This window comes from Ictidomys tridecemlineatus, chromosome 6 (assembly GCF_052094955.1).
Source record: "Ictidomys tridecemlineatus isolate mIctTri1 chromosome 6, mIctTri1.hap1, whole genome shotgun sequence".
NCBI lineage: Eukaryota > Metazoa > Chordata > Mammalia > Rodentia > Sciuridae > Ictidomys > Ictidomys tridecemlineatus.
The window spans coordinates 16,098,557-16,122,258 of record NC_135482.1 but is presented as its reverse complement, the minus strand read 5'-3'; the positions used below and the strand labels follow the sequence as shown (position 1 = coordinate 16,122,258).

Here is a 23,702-nt window from a genome sequence, read left to right as displayed (position 1 = left end):
CCTGCCTGCTTTATGTTTGATGTTCATGGTATTGGTACAGTGATCAGTGTTCCTGGATTTCATGATGATTGTTGCAACTGGAGGTTGTGCAATCTGCCACCATGCCAGCTACGTCACAGCCATCCCCTGGATGAGTGGCCACTCACATGGCGGCTTGCTGAAACAGGAAACCTTTGGATGTCTTTGCTTTAGATGTCTCCCTGGTGGCTTTGATCTAAGAAACATACAGCATCATCAATATAGTTATCTTAATTTTGTCTGGTAGCAATTGCCATTCTGTAGCTATCAATGTGGGAAAAAATACATAAGTTTTAGAGGACTTGTATGACAGTTTGCCAAAAGTATATATCTCTGTATGCCACATGTCACTATCCTGGGGGTTCTGATGTATATTGTCCTTGACTCCTGGCTGCTTATGGAAAATATAGCTTTAATGCCTTCGGCAAGAGGAAGGGGAACTGATATTTGACCACCATTAGTATTTTTATATCTTTTTTATGTCCGTGCCTTACATTCTCAATCAATTCTCACAACAACCTTAAGTGGTTATTGGATTTACTTCTGTTTTACAAGTGAGGAGGCAGAAGCTCAGCATTTGAGTAATTTACAAGCTCAGCCTGTTTGCATTCCCAGTTGCCTCCTCAGGGATTGCTTTCCTTAAGTGACTCAACAAATAGAGGTGCTCTAGGCCAGCTCCCACCTCACCATTCTGGTACTGATGTTTACTCATCTAGCAGATGTGTTTTGGCCATCTTTGTGCCAAGTACTGGCAGGAGAGAAGAGATTTGAATAAAGCACAACCTCGTTCTTTTGTTTTTTGCTTTTGTGTTGCTGGGGATTAAACCCAGGGCCTTGCATGCTGAACTACATCCCCATGCCATTCCATGCCATGCCATTCCATGTAGTGTCTTGCTAAATTGCTTGGAATGGCCTCAAACTTGTAATTCTTCTGCCTCAGACTCAAGTAGCTGGCATGCAAACATGCACACCTGATCACAACCTCATTCTTAATGATGATTCTGCTTCTTTGCATTGGCTTTTCTTGTAATTTAGTGCAATCTGGCATCTGTAAAGGCTGTAGAATAACAGCTGCAGGAAGATGTTGGATAGATGTTTTATCAGGGGGTCAAAGGTAATGGAGGAGGAATTCATGGCTGAAAACAGGATCAAGTTAGAAAATATCATGGCTTATTCATTTAGAATGAATCTCATCAAGAAGGCTTGGTAGACAGAATGATGAGATCCAAGAGTTAAAAAGTATAGAGGCTTTATCCTACAGGAAGTGGGGAGCATGGTAGGTTGTTCTGCTTATTGGTATTGTCTGTAAAATTATTTGTTTTTTATAAAATTTGGAGACTACAGTAAAATCACATATAATCACACCTAGAGACAACCACTATTAGTATTCTTGTGTCTCTTTTGTGTATTCTGTGTTCTGTTTTGTTATTTAATAAATATTTTTTCTATTATTACAAATCCTTAATAGTTTTCCCAGTAACTATAAAATTCCATATATTATTTAGCTGTTTGACTTCATTTGAACATTCTGCTGCCAATTTTTTTTTTTTTTTTTGCTGTGACAGAACAACAGGTTAGAAATACTTTTCTTGCACATAAAATTTTTGCTGCATTGATACTTATTTTCTTGGGACAGGTTACTGGAGTGTATTTGTAGGTCAGAGTATGAATATTCTAAAGAGTTCTAGAGCCTTTGAAATGGGATGTACTTATTGATAACTCTACAAGCTCAATGATTTTCCTGTACTTAATGAGTAGTAAGAAATAACTATAGGTTTTTAGAAGTTATTGCTTGCCACTTGAGAAGTTAAAAATGTTTATTTTGTGTTTCTCTATTAATGAAGTAAGACATTTTTCCCATATGCTGTGTATCATGGTGTAAGCCGTATTTCACATGTAATATTTCATTATCTAAATTGTCTATTCACATTCCTCATGGAGTAATAGTAATAGGAAGAAACCCTTGTAAAGCAGTTTCTATAAGCCACTACTCTAAGCACTTTAAAAATTAATTTAAACAGATAGATGTTGCTGTTATCTCATTTCACAGAGGAATAAATGAACACATACAGAGGTTAGTAAATTGCTGAAAGTCATGCAGTCTGTAAGTGACAGAGCCCAAACTTGAAACTAAGAGATCTGGCTCCAAAGTCCAGGTTCCTAATCAATGTTGAACTGTTCTCTATTGTAATCTGAGTTTCTGTTCTTGTTAGTCATGGTGCCACCCACTAACTCCTACACACACACACACACACACACACACACACACACACACACACACACACCAGGCTGCTTCTGCTTCCTAGGACTACATTAGTGATGTTCATGGAAATAATTTCTGCACTCATTTACACCCCAGTGTGTGCTCTGCTCTTTTATCAGTGGACCAAGAGGAGTGAACAACAATGATTATTATTATGTAGCATTTATATAGGAATCTGTACATTTTACCTCTACTCAGGTACATTGTGGCTTTGCAATAAATATGAGGAAGTGGGAAAGCTGATTATCCATTTAAGAAAACAATAAATATATTTCATACAAGGATTTCTCTTGAATAGGAAGTAGAAAATACATTTGTATCTTGTAGGCATGAGTTCAATCCCATGCCAAGAGGGAATAGTTCACCCTGTGGTTGAGTTCTTAGAATCAAATAGGATAATGTTTGTAAGACATCTGACAGTGTTTAATGCCCTTTCCTCAATATAATGAGATATGAAAAGGATAGATTTTAAGGTTTTTCAAGGTAAGATAAATCTCTGGTTAATTGTCATTCCAGTCAGTTGTTGTTTTTATCCTTTCAAAAATATTTGAGGGCCTACTCTTACCCATAAGTGGCATGAGTCCTGCCTTCCATGGGCTCATGATCTGTTGTGGGACATTAGTCATAGTCATCACAAGTAGAGAGCTCTGCTCCTGTGCCTTTGTTTCCTCATCTAAAACATGGAGATCTTATAAGGATACATATAAAATGCTCATCATAGTTCCTGACACATAGTCAGTGCACAGTCGTAGCTGCTAAGTCATGGAATATTATGCAACCATTAGAAATGATTCATAGAGAGTTTTAATAGCATGGGAAATTTCCTATACTATAATGTTAATGAAAAAATCAAAAGAGTTTAAAATAATATTTTGTAAAATAATCACATCTGGTTTTAAAAAGCATAGAAAGGGCTGGAAAATGCATAAGATATTAATATTTGTGCATCTATCTCATGGTGTGATAGACTCTGAATAAACACACGTGAATAAGATCTGATTCCTCCTTAGGAGAAAGTTTTAATGGGGAGATGGACAATCACAATCTAGCGTGTAATGAAGGAGAGGGAGAAATCAAGGTGCTGCTCAGATTTCTGTCATGAAGAAGGGTAGATGACGGTAGCTATTATTCATGGAGAAAGGAAACAGAATTAGATTACAGAGGGTAATGATTTTGGTTTGGATAGCATCTGTGATCATCCAAGGTGGGTATATAGGCCAGTGACTGTGTAGATATGGGTGAGCTGGAGATGCAGGTTTAGGAAGGTTTAATCTATGAGTAAAACTTCCAGCTTGGGAACAAATAAGAGAACTCTAGGAAAGTCTGTGAACAAAAGCCCCAGATCTTCTTTGCATCCCGAAGATGAGATTCTTCTGAAAGACAAGTTGTTTCTCTCTCTTCCTTCCTTCCCTTCCCTTCTTTTCCCCTTCCTTCCTTCATTTCTTCCTTCTTTCTTTCTTTCCCTATAATGTAAATATGTAATGTAATTGTTTCAGTTACATTTAGGTTTGGTAACATATGGCAGCAAACACAAATAAAAATGGCTTAACCTAGATGTAAGTGCATTTCCCTTACTTAAAATAAATCCAACTAGCAGTCCTGTCTAGGGCTTATGTGACACTCCAGGGTCCAGAGTTCTCTGTTCCTGTTTGTCCTCCTGTTCTCATGTTCCAGGTATAGAAGGTCATGATTTGCTCTAGAGGGTAATGATTGGTTTTGGATAACATGTTGTGATCATCTAAGGTGGGTATATAGGCTAGTGAATGTGTAGGTATTTTTTCCCCATATTATGCTCTAAGATGGGTGCCCAAACTCTGCCTCAGTTGGAAGAGAAGCTGGAGGAGCACATATCCTTTCCATGCAAGAATATTTCTCGGACGTTGAATGTAACAGTTTGCTTATTTCTTGGCCAGGATGTAATCACTTACAAATATGTATACACACATGTATGTGTCACCAGTGGCCTGTGTGGGGAGGAAATAGGTAGCCCTTGGAGGTGTGGGCCGGCTAGAAATAAAAGGTTGAAAGGTAATATCAAGAAATAGAGCAAGATTTAAAAAAAAAAAAAAAAAAGTTTTTTTTTTTTTTGTTTTTTTTTTAAGTGAGGCCTTGATGGGTGGAAAAGATCTGATGGGTCTGACCCTAACAAAGAAGAAAAGCCCCATAAAGCTTTATTTGTACTGAAACATATCAAGGAATTTACTGTGATGAGGGCTTCCTCAAGGTAAACAAGAAGCAAGCCATGGTGGGCAAGTGGCCTGAGTGGGGACTTACCACTTGTGCAGTCATTCTTCCTCCTCCAGGCAGCTGACGCAACCCGGATAGTGGGGCACTGGTGTCTCTCTCCACTTCTGGGGAGTTGCATTTGAACCTAGGGCTGTCTGAACCAATAAATTCTGTGATATCACAGAATTCTTTTTGAGCAAGACATTTGCTAAGGCAACAAAGCAGTCTCAGATTGGTGAGATCACACCAAGAGTTCTCTGAAGGCTGCACCTCCACTTAGAGATGGCTTAGACACGCCCACAGTTCATTCACAGCTCTCTGTGTGTGTGTGTGTGTGTATGTATCTGAATATGTAAACACACACACATACACACACATGCTGAAAGCAGACTTGGAAATGAAATCTTCATTTCTTTATTTTAGGAAATCAATGGCCTAGAGTTTAGTTTGTGATGCCAATCACATTTTGTTTTTCCTGTGGAACAGCTGAGATTGGTTCATCTGAAAAATTATCACAATAATTTCAATTAGACATTACATGTGTCTCTAATTTAAACCATAAGTATAAGCCAGGGGGAATGGTGTGCATCTACAGACGCAGGTACTCAAGAGGCTGCTGTGGGTCACTTGAGCAGGAGTTTGAGGCTATCCAGGCTCCATAGCAAGACCTCTGACTCAAGAAATTATTTTAAAAAAATCTTAAGTATAGAGGAACCATAATATAGTCTATATAAAGACCATAGATGATAATGAGATGGGAAATACTTGACCTTTTTAGAAGATTCAATGACTAGAAAATGCTGAACTAGAAGCCTCATGTATGTTATACTTCTGAGAAAAAAGAAACCCATTTAAATGGTTAACCTTGAACCGGATCAAGGACAGCAGGAGGTAGTCCAACCTCCTTCATTACAATACAGTCTCAGAGAGTTCCTGAGATTATTGAGAGATTAAATAAACACTGAAAATCTGTGGATGAAAGAATTCAGAAGTATATGGTGGAAAATTACATGATACTGGGAATCAAACCCTAAGCTTCACATGCTAGGCAAGCATTATACCACTGAGCTATATCCCCAACCCAGAAAACTACAAAGCTCTCTTCTGTCTTTAATAGAAAAATTAGTCTTAATAGATCTAAATGAGATATAGTTCTCTCAGATCAATCCAGGGCCTAGAGTATTGAAATTGGAGTCTGAGATGAAGCTCAACTCTCTGCTTCTGCTGGAAGGTGAGGTCCATGTAGGCTGCAGGCCTCTGCAGTTAAATCCCATTTTAATGTTAGCAGCTCATCACAGCAGGAGATACTTGCTAGTGTCAGCTCCAAAGATAGCTGCAAGAAAACCCGGATCCTTCTCTACTACTATCTAGTGGTGTGTTGCAGCTACTAATGTTGGATCTAAATGCTCACTGACAATTACTTTCTGGGTTCTTGTCTCATAAATTTGAAGAATGAAATCCATGGGCCACAATGGAAAGTAAGAGTGAAAGAAATAGGATTTATGAAGTGAGAAGGAAAAAGATAGAACTCTTGCAAGGTACGAGGGGACCTGGGAGCAGGTTACTACTTAAATGTACTAGTCTAGAGGCTTATATAGCTTGTAGTTAGGGGCATTAAACAAAAACCCATACTAAATGGGTATTGGATATTGGTTAGCCTTTGAGTCTGTAGCCTTTACTACTCAGGTGTGTTCTGCTTCCCTAGTCCCATAATCCCAGGACAGAGGAGTTGGTTGGAATGTTTCTAATGGTTAACCTCATGGAGTGGCCTTTACATTAAAAAAAAAAAAAAGTCTTCATTGGGACCTACTAACTATCCTATCTTATTCAGTATTATCTACCAACCAGAGGATACAGGACTGTGCCAGGCTCAGCTCCAGGAGGTGTCCCCAGCCCACCACCAATGACCTACAGTCATCAACTGGCTAGTTTCATTCAGCTCTGGGAGAAATTACTGTGGGATGTTCCTCTTAATATCAACTACCTAATAACATTTAAGAATTTAGAGGTTAATAATAAGCTATGTGATAGTTCTTTCATATCTGAAAGCTGTTTACCATTATTAATTAATACTTATACAACCTCTTGACTGAGGTTGAGGGTGACTAGTCTCCAGAATTATAAGACATCATCTGAGAGATGACTGGGATGGAGCCTGTACCTCCTGAGGCATTTCTGTCCAAAGGCATCCTATGAAAAAACTTTCCCTTCCTCTGGAATTGAAATGGACACCGAGAAACCTAAGTAAGACAAATGGAGTGCAAAGGGGGAATATTTCTTTCTTCTTTTTTGGGTATTGGGGGTGAACCCAGGGGTGCTTAACCACCAAGCCATATCCCCAGGTCTGTTTTGTATTTTATTTAGCGACAGTGTCTCACTGAGTTGCTTAGAAGACTCACTAAGTTGCTGAGGCTGGCTTTGAACTCATGATCTTCCTGCCTCTTCCTCCTGAGCTGCTGGGATTACAGGCATGCCTCACCATGCATCAGAAGGGAAATATTTGTGCATGCAATAGTGTATGTGCATTTTGTACCTATGTACACATAATACGAAGTGCCTCTACTCATTTATAAATTCCTCATATTCCTTCCACTTCTTTTAGCAAGTTGTTTAAGAAAATCATATTTTTCTTTTCCCAGGAAAAGATAAAGCTCAAAGTGTGAGAATATATGTGCTGTGGAAAATGGCATGGCTAGCTATGGACTGGCAATTAGAAGGAAAATGAATGCTCTCCTTCAAGTTAGGTTTCCAGCAGTGCTAGTGTAACACATTGTTGACAGTTGCTGTGGATGACTAACTTATAAAAGGGGAAAATCCAGCATCGTAATTGCACTAAGCCTTCATGGACTTATACCACACAGAAGGACATGGTGATGCGAATAGCACAAATCCTTTACACTCTTAGTCCTTCACAGCTTTTTACTCATCCAATTTCCACAACTATCACACGAGGTATAGATACTATATTTATCACCACTTGACAGATGAGTAAACCAAGGCATGGAGAGGTGGCAGAAGCTTGCCAACAGAAAGGCCAGGCTATGCGACCTTGAGATTTGGGGCAGTGTGCTGGAACTGGCATTATTAAACATTCAGGAATTTTGCAAGTAGATGATAGCTTGAAATCAGCCAAGGTTGGGAGTGTTTATACCATAGAGACTGGAGTGCTACAAATCTGGGCTTCCTCCCCATCATTCAGCTCTGGCTCACCACAACACCATAGGCTTTCTTCTCTGCTCTGCTTCATGAATATTCAGAAGCCTGCTGAAGGACCACATGGATTCAAATCTCGAGTGAATCTTTACTGGGGAAGGCACTGTGCCAGGTACCAGGGAAATAGAGACCAGCCCCTCAGTAAATTATATGTGGTTGAGAGAAGACAGTGCAAAGGTAAATCCTGGCCAGATGTGAGACTGGGGCTAGTCGTTTATCCTGGGGTTACTCATCTGTTAATGGAGCTGATGGTACAATCACAAGGGGTTTGGGAGAGGATCAATGAGAACATGTGAAGCCGCAGGCATGGAGGTGCTCAATAAGTGAAAGTTCTAAGAGCAGTGGAGATGTAAACAGAAGGCTTTAATTTAGCTTGATATAAGAAAAAGGAGTGATGAATTCTGGGTTCAATGAGAGAAGCCTCCACAGGGTCGTGATCCTCCAGGCAGGATTTCAAGGTTTTCAGGTGGGTGTTTGGTGAGTGACTCTTCCTAGTACTTGAAGAGAGTGATTGCTTTTTTTTTTTTTTCCTACAGCATGTTGCTCTTTTTAGTCTACACCTCCCTGTAGGTTGTTTAACTGTGTGACAGTCAATGGGTTTGGAGATTGGCACCCCTGGATTTTTAATCCCAACTCCAGAACTCATCTGCTTTGGAAGGATCCTTAGCTTTTTGGAATCTCAGTTTCTAATATCACAATATGGGTGTAATACCTGCATTATTCTGAGGATTCGTTGAGAATATATGTGAAAGAGTCGGACACAACCCATGCCTTGTGAACCCCAGGCTAAATCCAGCGTGTCTGTATTGTTTCGTCTCCTTTTATCCTCCTGAGTCCCCGGGCAGACACACCCTGTGTGTCTGTACATATTGCCCCCTCTGCCCGGAGAAGTTCTGCTCGGGAGGTAGAATAGCATGTTGGCAAGAGCTATGGGCTGGGAGTCAGATTCAGTTCTGCCAGTTATTAGCTAGGTGGCTGTGAGGAAGAAACTGGTTGTCTTTATATCTCTGTTTTTTTTCCATCTGTAAAATGGGGGAAACAATGGTTGTGAGGATTAAATTAAAAATGGAAAGCCCAGTACATACTAGCCACTGAAAGTTTCTTAGGCATTATTTCCTCCCAGTTTTGCCATCTTAATTACTCTTCCAGATATGGTTCAAATATCACTTGCTTTAAGAAGCCTTCTCCAATTTTCCCTTACCATTATGTGCTTCTCTACTGTGTACCTCTGAAGTTTATGGACCACAACCCTGGAGCACTAGCTATAGCCCAGGCACTTTCCTAAGCATATTACAGATGTCATTTCATTAGGACCATCACTATGTTCTCATTATTATCTCAGCTTTCCTCTGAGATAGATCAAATTCTTAAAGGTCAAATACATCTTTATAGGAAATCTGAGTACCACCTAATATGTGTTATGTAAAAACGTTTTCCCTTTCTTCTCTGGAAAAAGACAGAATCTATAAATTAATGCAATGTCTTCATTTTACAGATTTGATCTCTGAACAAATATTTACTAAGTGATTACTATGTGTGTGCACTGTAATAAGGGTCGGGAACATGACCAACCCTTACTATGGTGAGCATAAATAATAATCGTAGCCCCTGCTTACCTGTGGCTATTTACACTTAAATTAATTAAGCTTAACTAAAATAACTCCAGATCTGTGTTTGCACTAGCTATCTTTAGTCACATGTGACTAGTAGTTACTGGGTTGGACAGTGCAGACATAGACACTGCCATCATCTCATAAAGTTCTGCTGGACTGTGCTATTCTAGAGGGGTAGGCTGACATTGACCAAATTATGCTAAAGAAAAATACAATTGCAGTTGTGATGTGCTGAGTAGAAAGAATGCCTGGGAACTTGGGAACATTTCATGGGGGGTGTGACTTTGATAGCCTCCTCAAGGAAGACATGTTGGAACTAGACTTGCTGAATGCTGGGAGCTAGCAAAGGCCTGTGGTGAGAGGGGGCCCAGTAATTAAAGGGATTGGAAGAAGCTAATGATGGGGCTCCAGGCTGAGGGAAGGCTTCAGTGAGATGAAGAGGTGGAAGACCACAGAGGCCCTTGTTGAAAGCAGATAAAGAAGATGAGAGGTGGAGTGACCGGCTCTCCGGGTACTTCAGTTCTGGTTCTCTGGCTTTGCTGCAGAGTCTGTGCTGCACGTAAATTATTTTCAAAGGACTTGGTTCTCCAGTGACCCCCTTTCCTTCCTGTCCTCATTGGAACTTGCCACATTTCCCTCTACTGGATTATTCCCCCAGTATAAAATCATACTATGATAATGTCCTCCTTAGACAAAGACCTAACAAAAAGACCTTTCTGGATCCTGTACCCTCCTCCTCAAGTCCTTTTCCACTTACCCTTGAAGCTTGCTTTATGTGCCACCTCCATTTTCTTATTTTCTGTTTCTTGTTGAACTCTCTCTGATTAGAATTTCTTTCCCCTCCTCATTTTCATAAAAACCCACAGTGACTGGGGGTTTCTTCTAGGATCTCAGCATTGATCTCCCTCCTTTCTGGAGCTCTTTTCATTGGCTTGGGAGACCACCCTCTCAGCTCTCCTCCTGTCTTTCCCCCTCACTCTGGGGCTCATTTGCTGTGTGCTTCTCCTTTGTAGTTTGTGTGTGCTTGAAGTGGCACACCCTTTCTCCACAGAAAAGTCTTAACTGGGCTTCTCCAGAAATCTTCACCAGGACTGATTTTAGGACTGTCAGCAACAGAGTCTCTGCAAAAAAGTTCAATGTAGATAAACTTCCTATTTTCTTGTTGCCCTGTTTTACTTGACTGCTGTCTGGGGCAGCACTCCAGGCGCTGGACACCCCCCTTACTAGTTTTCACAAACATATCCAGTATAGTAGTTTGTAGAAATGTGCAAACAAGGTCTCTGGCTGTGAGCTGGGCTTCACAGAGATGTCCACATTCCTAAGATAAGAGAAGTTACCAACTGGGCTCCATGGTAACAGCTGGAGGGGGAGGAAAGAAAGGGGAGAAGAAGCTTTCCCCTTCTCAGGTGTTGTCCTTGAAGAGTTAACTTGCCCAGAACAGTGAAAGAAAAAGCTGCTTTTATGTGAACTTTTACAGACTGTGAACTTCTGAAGCCCTCCCAATACATGCTGTTTATAAAATTCTGAAACTACCTGAACTCGTGGTTCAGGGGATTGATTGATTACAGCAAAAGCTGTGCCCTCTGAACCTGGCTGCAGCCAAATAAAACCGTTTCCTACTATCTTTGGTGCCTTGCCTGTCTGTCCCTACAACATTCTGGGCTCTGTCCTGGCTTTCTTCATTATCCTAAATATATTAACTCGCTGGTAACTTTATCTAGAGCCATAGTGAGAATTAATTTTGTACGTCAACCTGGCCAGGCTATGGTTGCCCACGTTTGGTCAAACACTAGTCTAGATGTTGCTGTGATGGCATTTTTAAAGTGTGACAAACAGTGAAATCAGCAGACTTTGAGTAAAGCAGATGGGCTTCATCTCATTATTGAGGGACTGAAAAGAAAAGACTGAAGACTCCTGAAAGGAAATAGTTCTGCCTCAGCCTGCTGCCTGAATTGCTAGCCTCTGGGCCAGCCCTGTAGATCTTAGACTTGTCAGCTTTCATAATCATGTGCCAATTTAAAAAATCTCTCAGCCAGCCATGGTGGCACACACCTCTAATCCCAGTGTCTTGGGAAGCTGAGGCAGGAGGATTGCAAATTGGAGGCCATCCTCAGCAACTCAAAGAGGTCCTGACCAACTTAGTGGTACCCTGTCTCAAAATAAAAAATAAAAAGGGCTGGGGAAGTGGGCTCAGTGGTTAAGCACTCCTGGGTTCAGTTTCCTGTACCAAAACATCTTTCTTTCTGCACGTGCGCGCGCGCGCGCGCGCACACACACACACACACACACCCTGCTACTCTACAGATTTTTTCTGGAAAACCGTAATCCACATTGCATTAAATGTCTTTACTGACTATTACATTTTTATTTCTAATTCTGATCTCCCTGAAACTCCAGATTTGTATATCCAACTGCTTATTTAACACCTCTATTTTGAAAACTAATAGATCTCTAAAACTAATTGTCCCATACTATTGCTTTCCCCCTCTTCCCTGACTGTTCTCCCTTTCATTAAAGAATGTCACTATTTGCTCAGTTGTCAAGGCCAAAAGTCTGGAATCATCACAGATTCTTTTCTTTCTTTTGTTTCCTCATTCCATCCATCTGCAAATTGCAGTAAACTTTCAAATGTATTTTCTCACCTCCCTAAACCAACCCAATCCAAGCCTTTATCACCTCTAGCTTGGGCCACCACAGAAACTTCTTTTTCTTTCTTTTTTTGGGGTGGTGGTGGTGGTAACCAGGGTTTGAACTCAGAGGCACTTTACCACTGAGCTACATCCCCAGTCCTTTTTTATATTTTAAGACAGTTTCTCACTAAGTTGCTGAGGCTGGTCTGGAACTTGCAATCCTCCTGCCTCAGCCACCTGGGATTACAGGTTTATGCCACTGTGGCATGGCCACAGAGGCTTCTTAACTGGTCTCTGTATTCTTTATTATTATTATTATTATTGTTATTATTTTTTAGTTGAAGTTGGATACAATACTTTTATATAGAAGGGGTTTTATTTATTTATTTTTGTGGCTCTGGGTAGGAACCCAGGGCTCAAAGCATTCTAAACATGTGCTGTACCAATGAGTTATAATCTTCCCAAGAAGGCGTGTTTAAAATGATAATTTTTTTTAACTTAAAAAGAAAATAACTACATGGAACTAATCTGGGGATTTGTGCTATAATTTGCTTACCTAAGAACAATGTAAGATAAAATGACTCATCTAGTCTTTTCTCACATGCAGTTGGAAAACATTAACTATAATCACCTTGAACTGTCTGTCCATACAAGATGCAGTTAGTGTCGAGGCTCCTGAAATCGAACAGGTGTTTCATCAAGGTGTTTATTTCATTATTTCAAATTAAGTGATTTTTAAAAAAATCCGCCCCCATCCTATGTCATGCTTTTGCTACAAGCTGTAGTTCCTATATATTTTTAAGAATGAGAAGCTTATGCTCCTAGTTCACGGGCTGTTATTGTATAGTTAAATGAGATAAGGCATAGAAAACGGTTCCTACCGAGCTTGACTCAGGAGGAGTACACAGAGTGTGTCTTCCCTTGCCCCAGCTTTCTTTTCCATTTTCCACCCCTTAATAACATTGTTTCCTGAACACCTATATACTAAGCCATCCCCAGATTCGGGTGAAGTGCTCACACACTCACCAAACACAGGGAGTGTGGTTTAGTGTGTGTAGAGCGTGTGCGGTGTGTGTAGTGTGTGAGCTACAGCAGCCTCTGACTACCTGGGAAGGGGCTGGAAGGAGGAGCCAGTTCAGAGGAGGCGTGGCTTCTCCCTGCAGTTAGGAGCCTGCAGCCCTTTCACCTGGTGTCCTCCAGTGTGGCGTCTTCCAAAGAGGTGGAAAGACTTACGGTGGTTTATTTATTCAGCAAGCATTCGTGGCCACCGACTGGTGAAGGTGCTGAGTGAGAACCCGAGCAAGAACAGCGAAGCGCAGAGGGCAGGGGAGGCAGGTACCTGGAACCGCCTGCGTTAAATGCACGCTGAGCTTTCCTTAAAACAAACGAGACAAACCCAAACCTGAGTGTGGTGGGAGGAAGTGTGCGACGGGGAAGTTTTGTGCTGTTGAGAATGTGTCACTGCAGGATTAGTCAGGATGAAATGGATGCTTAACTTCCTTTAGGGAATTACCCAGAGGACTAATGCATTACCTTAGGGCAGTGGGTTCCCAGTTTTGCTGTCAACTAGTCAAAGTTCTAACAGCTAGATACCCAGGTCACTCACTCCATACCAAAGATGACAGGCTGTCTGTGTGGGAGCCAAGCTTCAGCATTTCTAAAGATCCTCACGGGACTAAAGCGGGCAGCCAGTTCTGGAGCCAGTGCCTGAGGGCATAGTCCAGCTCTGCAGCTCTTACTTAATTCTGGTTCCTCGGTTTCCACCCCAGTCTCGCGCTGGGGGCGGCCACCGGAGGCAGGAGACGCCGTCGCCCAATTAGGAGCTCCCACTTTGCCCAGCCGATCGGCGGCGGCTGCCAGGGCTGCACGAGGAGTGCAGTTTTGCTTTGTCATTCTGACTCCGGCGGTTCACCCTCCCGCTCAGAGCAGGGCGTGGCTTCTCAGAGCCACTGGGAACCAGCTGGCCTGTCGCCTCGGCCAGCCTCAGTCGGGCACTGCGTTCCGGCCGCAGGTGCTGTGCCGGGGAGCTGGCCGTCTCCGCGCTTCTCCCTTCCTGGGAGCTCCGCGGCCGCTGGAAGCAGAGCGCGCTCGGCGCCCTGGCACCCGGCAGGTGAGCACGCCGGGGACGGCTGCTGGCGGGGCTGAGCCAGCGCCGGCGGTGCCTCGGCGGTCCCCAGGGGTGGGGGGAAAGCGGGTGAAGTCCGAGAGGGTCGCGGCTCTTGTTAGGCCAGCGAGAGCGAGCTTGTCGGCAGCGTGCGGTGCGGGCCGGGTCGCGCCAGCTGCTGCCTGTGGTGGGTGAGGTTGGCCCCCTGTCGGCGGTGGTTTCCTCGCTCGTTCTCTAGGTAGCCTCTTTCAGACTCTGAGAAAATGGGGTTTTGTATCATTTCTGGAGCACGAGTCTTGAAATGTTGATGGCAGTGTATTGAGGTGTGGATTGGCACATCCTTGACGGCAGCACGCCTTTCCAGGAATTTTCACACCGTTGACTCCTCAGGAATCTGGAGAAACTGGCAAAGCTCGTGTAAACCCCGTGTTTTGACAAGTGGCTTGCCCATCCAGACATTAGGAAACAGGGCAGCCTCGACTGCCTCCTGGCTCTTACCTTATTCTGCGAGGCAGTGCTGGCTAGTGTTAGGGGCACAGCCCTCCAGGTCTGGGTTGAATCTTGCTCGTGCTGTTGACGCTGCTGGAACTCGGGCAGGCTCCTTCGCTTTTCTGCCCTCGGTTTCCTGATTTGCTTGATGGGCTGGTGAAGTCCCACATCTGCAGTACAGCTGCGGGGATGAAAGGTCAACCCGTGCAAAGCACCAGGCCTGGGTCAGTGGAGACGGCTTTGAATTCTGCCACTGACTGAATCTCTGCTGAGTGCACCCCTTTGGGAAATTGGATCGTTAGTTCCTGTTCTCACCTGGAATTGCTTCAGGATTCTTTTTAAAAGTCCCCAAAGTTGGTAGAATGTTAATTTCTCCCGGTGGTTTCAGATTGCAAGGGAAGTTGGATTTTGGCATTCCCTGTGGGCGCAAACTTCAAAGCAAGATCCACGCGGGAGGTGTTGAGAAAGCAGAGATAATTGTGTCGTAAGATGACTTTTTGAAGCCTTCTGAATTCTGGACTTACTGTTAAAGCAGGCTGTTGAGCGTAAGCTCAGCCTTGCGAGGCTTTGGCGGGAACCCTCAGGTTCACAGTGGCCTCCACCCAGGGGGTTCCCAGCCGGTGAGCTCGGTGCGCAGCGCGGAGCCCCGGGCGCTGGTTGCTGGCTGCGGCTGCGGCTACCGGAAGCCCCGCCCCGCCCCGCCCCGCCCCGCCCCGCCCGCCGCGTTGCTCCGCGGCGCCGAGCTCACGCTCGCGGGGGTTTTGTGCCTCGGAGGACCGCGGGAGGTGGCGAGGAGCGCTAGCCGACTGGCGGGGCAGGCCCGAGGGCCCGGGTATCCGTGGAGCGGGAGCAGACGCGCGGCCGTGGCCCGACCCTGAAGGTAGGAGCGCGCCGCTGGCCCCGGCGGCCGCAGCCTCCTTCCAGAGCCCGAGGCCGTGCGGCCGGGCCGGCGCCTCCCGAGGGCAAGCCGCGCCCAGCCGGCGCACGTGTGGCCCGGTCTGGCCAGGCCGCGGGGGCGCTAGGGAAACGCGAAACCGCTCTCGGTTAAGACGAGTTGTTTTTGTTTTCTTTCGGTATTGGGATTGAACCCGGGGGCGCCCTACACTGAGCCACGTCCCCAGCCCTTTTTATTTTGCGATTGGGTCTCGCGACGTTGCTCAGGCTAGCCTCCAGCTTGCGGTCCTCAGTCTCAAATAGCTGAGGTTGCAGTGAGCGCCCCCGTCCCCGGACGAGATAACTTCCACAGTGTCCTTTGTCTTCCTTCCTCTCTCCCTCCCTTCCAGTTAATGCAAATAATTTTAAATTTTACTGGTGGTGTAGTGTCTTAAATGGTTTAGGGAAGTCCTTAGAAAAGGCCATCAGGAAATGCCTATGTTCGTCATCAGACTGGCCCCTATGGCCTTCCTCTTTAATTCTCTGAGGGCTGGGGGGACCAGAACCCCAGGCTCCAAGGACAGCAACCAAGTAATTTCATTTCCCCTCAGGAGGCTCTTTTGTAGCCCAGAAGTTGATAATTGGGTGGGTAGAAAGGAAAAGAGAAATGTTCTCTTCGGGTTGAGCAGATAGGACAGCCTGGTGGATGTTCCACATCCTATGTGGTTGATTGCCAGGTTAGAAAGCCTCCTGTATTCCATCACCTTCAGCCATCGTTTTGATTTCTGGAGATTGCCTTTTTGTCCTTAAACATTTGTATCTATGTAGGTTTTTTGTGGGAGGGGATAATCAAGCCTTGGGCTTGCTAGGCAAGCACCGTACCAAGTCCTTTTTAACTTTTATTTTTGGACAAGGCCTTGCTAAGTTGACCTCCAACTTAAATCCTCCTACCTTACAGTCTTCTTGTAGCTGGGAGGTGTTGTATCAATGTAGTTTTTAAGAAATGGAACATATATTTGAACATTTCCTTTTTTGAAGTAAACCTGAGGCCTGCCTTAACCATAAAAATGTATTTAGTAATTTGCACCCTTAGGAATAGCATTAACAATTAATTTGTATTTTTTTACTATATTTTAAAAGACTTATTTACCTTTTTGATGAATGAGTATAGAAAATGGAACTAGACTTCAAAGAAAAATAGCTAATTAATGTAAAATAATTAAAGGACATAAAAAGGCTTTTAACTTCAGTTAAAATAATTATGTTACTCAGACTTTTATTTCCAAGTAATGTGAGACAATATTTCTCCTGGTCAGTTTATTCTTTTCTCTTCATCTGTGTCATAAGTTTACAAAGTTATATAGGCATTTGATTTTTATGTAATCCTTTTGATGCTCCCGGTTAAGCATCAGTGGGAGTAAAGTAATCATTTTATAAGTTTTGGAACTCTATGGATGTGATCTGATGTTTTCAACTCCACATGATCTGTTGATTTTAGACATATGGTGAGTTGTATGATACCATTAATGAAAAACATACCACCCATACATACTTTACATTTAGCAAATGTTTTAAGTAAACTTACCATTCTACTTTTTGTATCATTTGATTTAATTTTTGGTTTCTGCTTATTTTATTTTTGCTGAGACACAAGGAGATAGGGGCTACTGGCTTGAAAGGTTTGTGAACTTCTAGAGTGTTGTTGCTTACATTGGGCCTAACGGCTGGGTTTTAGACATATTTAGGGAACATTGGGTTTGAGTGGAGAAAGGTTTATGGGGTTAGTGTGATGATCCTAAAGTTCAAAACTTTTAAAAAAATTAAGGTTTCATAGTTTAATCGCATTGTGAATAATGGATAGGAAAGTAATCATGACATCTGCTTTTGCTTTCTCTTTTTTATATAGCTTCTTCCCTTGTCCCCCATCCTTCCCCATCAGCAGCAAAACCTACCTTGCTTTTCATAGTGAGTGTACTATAGAGAAGAATCCTTCTGGGAGGAACTGATGAGCCTAAAGGATGAAGGCTTCTAGAAGTGTGTGTCTGAAAGTTCAGCCTGTGGACCACCTGCACAGAGTCCTCTGCAGTGCCTGGGAAAGTCGCAGGCTGGGGCTTTGCCCGGTTCAGAAGTAGACCTTCTGGAAGTGGGCCAGGGAGCTGGCTTTTTTGTTCTGTTTATTTTAAATAAGCCTCTTCCTGTTAATTCTTGTGGGAAATAAGCTTGAAGTTACTTTAATGTATAAGGCAGTTTGATCAAGATCAGTTGACATAATCATTATAATTGGGGAAAATGAAGGACTGCTTTTTGATACTCTCAAAATATTAGTTAGAAGACAGCAAATGGGAACTCAACAAGGAAGTAAGCTTTCTGTTGAATACTGTGTCATTGAACAGAAGTCTGGAAGTAAGCTCTTTGTATGTGAAATTGGAGTTAAGAGACTACCTAAGAACTATGAGTAGAGTTCTTGGTGCTCAGATGTAAACATCTGGTTTTCATAAACATCTTAGTTTTTAAGGCAGGATTACAAGTATTCCTGTAGGGAACCTCCTTGTTTGTGAATCAGTGTTTCCAGAATTCTAGAGTTTTGAAATCACTTGTATAAATGTGTCTTGGTAGTACTGAGAAGAGAAGCAAAGTGAGTGAAAATTTACTTGATGGAACACTAAGAGTTAGACGTAGGTAAGTCTTCAGTAGTTTGAGATGATAATCTAGGGTGATGGGACCGACACTGACAACATGGGACTTTATTCCTTTAGGGTAGTAATAGAAGAGATGAGGGACACAAAGCAACAGAGGACCTTAACATCCTAGTGAATTGTGTGGACAGTTGCAGTGGGAGCCCGGATGTGATCATGTTGCAGTTGGTTGTGGTGGTCCATAGTCTTTCCTTGGGAGGTAGATGCTGAAACAAAGACTCAGAAACCAGCCTCTTAGCTGAATGGACATAAGGAGATGAGTAGTAATTGACTGACTCTCCATTCCCTCTCTTTCTCGCTACTCTACCAAAACTGACAGAAAACTCAATTTCTTTGATTCCTTCCTTTGACAGAGGTCATCTCTTTGGAGCACTGGGAGTAGTGGAACTGTTTTTAGCCTGCATAAGGCTGAGGCCTGAAAGAGAGTTGGAGGATTGCCTTGAAGGTGAGGGAAATAGAAGGAAATAAGGATAAGGACTACTGACATTTGAAAGAAGCATAGATTGTTATCGTAAAGAAATGTATTTCGTGCTGATAAAAATTTTACTGATTGTGAATCCATGTTCAGACCCTACGTGCCCTTTGACCACTTAGGCCAGGTGACGGTGTGAACTTCTTTTTGCTGTCCATCTTTCACAGCAGCATCATTGTTCTGTGGTCCAGGCTTCAGAGCTCCTCTTGCCTTTCTGGTCTGTTCACTCACCAGGCCTGACTCTTCCCACGTGCATCTGCCTCTTGCTACTGTTGAGTTCTGCTTGGGTCAAGGTACTCATTTCCTCTTGCCTACACCATCTCAACCATCTCTAACTGGCCTCCCACTCTCCACTCCTCCCCAGCCTGTCTGCTGCCAGAGTCATCTTCCTGACTGCCACTTCCCCATACCCAATCTGCATCTAGGATAAAGAGTACACTCCTGGGGCCTGGGGATGGGGCTCAAGCCGTAGTGTGCTCGCCTGGCATGCGTGTGGCCTGGGTTCGATCCTCAGCACCGCATACAAACAAAGATGTTGTGTCTGCTGAAAACTGAAAAAAAAATAAAAAATAAAAAAAAATAAAAAATTCTCTCTCTCTCTCTCTCTTTAAAAAAAAAAAAAAAAAGTATACTCCTTAGCTAGGTATCCTGTGCCTTCTGGGCCCTGGCCCCAACCAGCTTTTCTGGTTATCTCCGGCTGTACTCCCTCACCTACTGCAGACTCCTGGAACATTGTTCTCCCTAAAGTATCCCCTGCTTGCCCTGTACTCTGTTTTAATTCCTGATGTCTCTTTTTATTCAAATCCACTTTTCCAAGTATCTTCTAGTCCACAGTACAAGACCAGATTTGGCTGGTCTTTTCCTCTGCTGTGTTCCCACATCATTTCCCACAGATCCTTATCTCTGGAAAGGAGGAATCCTGCCAATGATAATTTTTTGGCTTACACATCAAGGGTGGAGAGCTAGGCGTATTCTGTGCTTGTGGTTGCAACTGTGTGGTGCTCATGTCTAAGTGGACATGCTTGCTGTGTGGAATGCTGTTAGACATTAGAGTCTCTAAGTCCTCCCAGCAGTCCTCTGAAGCAGGTGGTAGTGTCAGAAACAGGAATGAAGACCTTCAGAGTTAGAGGAGCATGTCCTAATTGCGAGGCTGGTGAGGTGGCAGAGCTAGGACTGGGACCCAAAGAAAGGCCTCCTATCCGCAGGGCTCGCTCTGGTGCGCTCACACCTCTAACATTCAGTTTTTGTTATTACTTTTGAGCCACATGCCTGCCTTCTTGGTGTGGTGGTGCTCCTGATTCATCTTGATATTCCTGGCATAGTTCTGGTATACAGGAGGTATTCATTCGTTAGAGGCTTGTTGAATGAAACACCGTGCCTATTAAGTTAGGAGACAATGATGCATTTTCCTATTTTCTATGCATTTTTTTAACACCACATGTACATTTTAGCAAAATATTTATTGAGTGAATGGATGGAGGTAGGGACAGAGACTCACTCTGGGAAGAACTTAGCTCTCAAGTTCTGATTTTATTGAAGATGGGCTCTAAGTTGTTCAGAAGATTCTTGGTAGCACATGGGGAAGCAGTTTAGAATTTTTAAAAAGCTGTGTGACAGTAACATTGGCAGCTTTGAGCATTTTATACAGAAGTGTCCAGGTCAGTTGGGAAGAAGCTGTATCAGGTCTCTTTAGCTACTCTTCATCACGCACCTGTGTTGTCAGAGGAGCTTGGTAACGAGTTTGTTATCCCTTAATAACCAAACTGTAGGATGAAATATTTAAATAAAATACATTTGTGGTGGGTAGGGGGGTAGATCAGTGCTAAGAATGCTTGTCTAGCATGCACAAGGCCCTAGGTTCAATCCCCAGCACTACAAAAAATTGGAGAGACAGAGACAGATTGTACAGGTGAGGAAACTCAAAGGCTGAAGAATGAGAAAACATGTTTTTTATTTGAACCCAGGCCTCCAGAGCTGAGCACCTTCAACTGCCATCTTTAATAGCCACACACCTAGTGCCCCTCCCTCAGTCTGTCAGAGTGATACTCATTGCTGACTTCTGGGGTGTGGTTAGGGCTATCTCAACACCCTTGTTTATGCTATTGGAGCTTGGCATATCACTAAGTGTGTGCCTTGACCACAAGTCAAGGGTGGTGGTTTTTTTAAATTTCCTAGTGTATGCAAGTCCAATAGCATAAAGTGTGACCTAGCAGTCATTTTAACTTCACTTTACAAATAGTAATGGCATCTGACAGACTGAGGGATGGGGGTGTGGCTTTAAATCGTTGAAGGAAGCTCTGGAGGCCTGGGTTCTATCCCCAGCCCTACTATAACAATAATAATGTCATTTTATTTGAAGAGAGTAATTATTCAAAGCCGTTTTTGGATACTGTACTTTTAAAAAAGTTTGGAATTTAAGGAGCTGTTCATGAGATAAACAATTATTAATGATAATAAGTAATTATTAAGTAATTTTGCATGTAAACTCAGATTCTTTGTGGATCTGCTTAAAAATACCTGTGGAGAAATTTAACATTCAAAGTCATATGCATATTTTCAGTAGTTGAAACTTAGTAGGTTTTAACTTTTTGTTATATGGCAGATATCTTTGTTGTAGTGGAATATGTTCCTTTATTACTTTTTACTGATTTTAAGCTTTAAGACCTTTTTTTTTTGTTGTTGTTTCTAGAGCAACAATAAGGAGTGAAGCTTCTGGTTTGCATATAAATTTTTTTCTTATTAGTGTCTGATATTTATTAAACATCAGCTATTTTGGGGATAGTTTACAATTTATTAAGTATCTACTCAGTAGTTGAAAATACTGCCTGATCTGTAATATAATCCTCATTCAGTACTTAGTATTATATGATATAAATAGTTAAGTATTCCCATCTTATGCATGAGGTCACTGGAGGATGAGAGTTAAGCAGTCTGCTTAAAGGTAATACCATTAGCTGACAGATCAAGACCAGAACTCAGGTTTGTTGTGTCCTGCCACTATGCATAGTTGGTTGTTTTTTCCCTCCCACTTAGAAACTCCTTTTAAAAACAGATCTCTTACTGAGCATGGTGATGCATGCTTATAATCCCAGTGACCTGGGAGGCTGAGGCAGGAGGATCACAAGTTCAAGGCCAGCCTCAGCAAATTCGTGAGGCATTAAGCAATTTAGTAAGACCTTGTCTAAAAATAAGAAGGACTGGGGATGTGGCTCAGTGGTTAAGTGACCCTGGGATCAATCCTTGGTACCAAAACAAAACGAAAACCAGATCCCTTGATCAAAGCAAAGTTTTAACTTTAATATATACTACAAAAGACAAAGCAAAAAATTTATACAAACATAAATTTAAAGGAAATTAAGGTGAAAAAGAAAATGTACCTCACACCCTATCTACTTTCTGTTGTAAATGAAACCAGAAATTTTATCACCTGTCTTCACAACTCATTGTTAAACAGATACCCTGATGGTGGGTCGAGAGGACAGAAGCTGCTATGAGAAAGTACAGAAAAGCTTTGGGAGGTAGCTGATAGTGGGACATGTGTAACCAGACTGTGGGACTCCAGTCTGATTCTCGTGTTGGCTGGAAAAAGTCACAAAATCTATTTGTTGTAATGGTCTTTCTGTAAATCAGTCTGAACTTCTGGGACAGGAACAAAAAAATATGGAAGAAAAGATGGAAGAAAAAAAATGGAGGGTCAGTTGAGCCTTGGGTAGGAGTTCTTTAGACAGGGGAGGAAAGGAAAAACCAGAGGAAAACTACACTGTGCTTTCTGTTCCAAGTCCTGGAAAAGTTCACCAATATCACTTGAAATTATGTGTTGCCATTTCTTCCTTTTTAAGTTACATTTATAATAATTAGTAGTAGTTTGATCTTAGGTTAGAAAATCAGTTTTAATGATTTAAGGATTCATAAGTGTAGAAATCCCATTTAAGTGACTGAGGAAAAAACATTGAACTTGAGATGGTTTTACTTGATAGAAACACTAAAATTGTGTGCACCTCAAGGCAGACTTAAAGGCTGAATATAATTATACAAGTTTACCTTTCTGCGGATGACCTAGATTACATATTATAAGGTTCCTGAGGACCTAATACATAGAATGAATTCAGTACTGGAAGTGACAGTTTTTAATAATATCATGCTCATTTTGAGGTAGTGTTAACTCTGAGCAAGTTGTATGAGCTGTTATCTTCTGAGAAATCCCTATAAATGATATTCGTGATACTTTCTGAGTCGTTTCGGAGAATTACCAGATTTTTCTAAAAAAAAAAAAAAAAGTTAGAGTGAGAGATTGTCATGTCTTTTGGAGTATTTTTAATTATAAATTGCTTTTATTGAATTTAAAGTGGATTGAAATATACTCCTCAAAATATGGTTTACTGTAAAAATAGACTTTTTTTGGATTTGGATCTTGGAGTTCTTAACTGCATTTTGAACTGAGATTTAAGAGAGGTTTGAGTATTAATTTGTGATTGGCCAGATGGGAAGAAGATAAATAGCCCTTTGATGATGCTGGGTCTTTGTTTTTTCTTTGTTTCAGAGGAGGGATAAGACACTTTCTGACAGACAATTGATTTTTGCCTTCATTGTGTAAAATCTATTCTACTAATCTTGGCCACCAAACAACTTTTGTAACAGTACTGGAACAAAGTTCTTAAAGTATGTTACTTATTCAGACAGTACATACCCAAGTGCATCCATATAAGATCAGTTGTTTGGAATATTTAAAGTCAAGTTTTTGTTTTTGCAAACCTCACAATCTAATAGGGCAGGATAATACAGTACGTCCACACACAAATAACCATAATGGATGTTTCTGAAAAGTGCATGTTTTTTCCTGAATTGCCCCGACTTAAAAAAAAAATTATGGATGAATGGTAAGGTAAGAATTTTAGAGTTAATATAGGTTTTACTGTTTATTCACATGCAGGAAACTAGACCAAAAGAAAAACTGGTCTAGATGCACAGGAAGAGAAGGTAGAGCCAATTTGTTTCCTGGTTAGTTGAAATTTGTGATTGCCAGATGCAGCACATGGGTCCACTTTTTTTTTTTTTTTTTTTAAGGGGAAACTTGCAGTTTTGAAAAGCTTTTGGGGATTAGGCAT

The 23,702-nt window shown here is 42.2% G+C and overlaps 1 protein-coding gene and 1 long non-coding RNA gene across 4 annotated transcripts in view; one reads left to right on the top strand and one right to left on the bottom strand.

The window, feature by feature from the left end:
* Positions 1 to 3,270: 3,270 nt before the first annotated feature.
* LOC120887867 (uncharacterized) lies at positions 3,271 to 13,013 on the bottom strand. The gene is made up of 2 exons (XR_005731182.2): positions 4,556 to 13,013; positions 3,271 to 3,744 (listed from the first exon to the last, which is right to left on the bottom strand). It is a non-coding gene; the product is annotated as an uncharacterized LOC120887867 (long non-coding RNA).
* Positions 13,014 to 13,158: 145 nt separating this feature from the next.
* The window catches only part of Txnrd1 (thioredoxin reductase 1), a 59,974-nt gene continuing 49,430 nt past the window's right edge, over positions 13,159 to 23,702 (top strand). The window contains exon 1 of one of the 3 annotated variants that reach the window (XM_078052915.1): positions 13,159 to 13,298. The gene's annotated coding sequence lies outside the window, so the exon portion shown is untranslated. Of the gene's footprint in view, positions 13,299 to 13,939; positions 14,074 to 15,265; positions 15,437 to 23,702 lie in introns of those variants that run through there. The other 2 variants (XM_005322342.5, XM_078052914.1) reach the window with 2 other exon arrangements.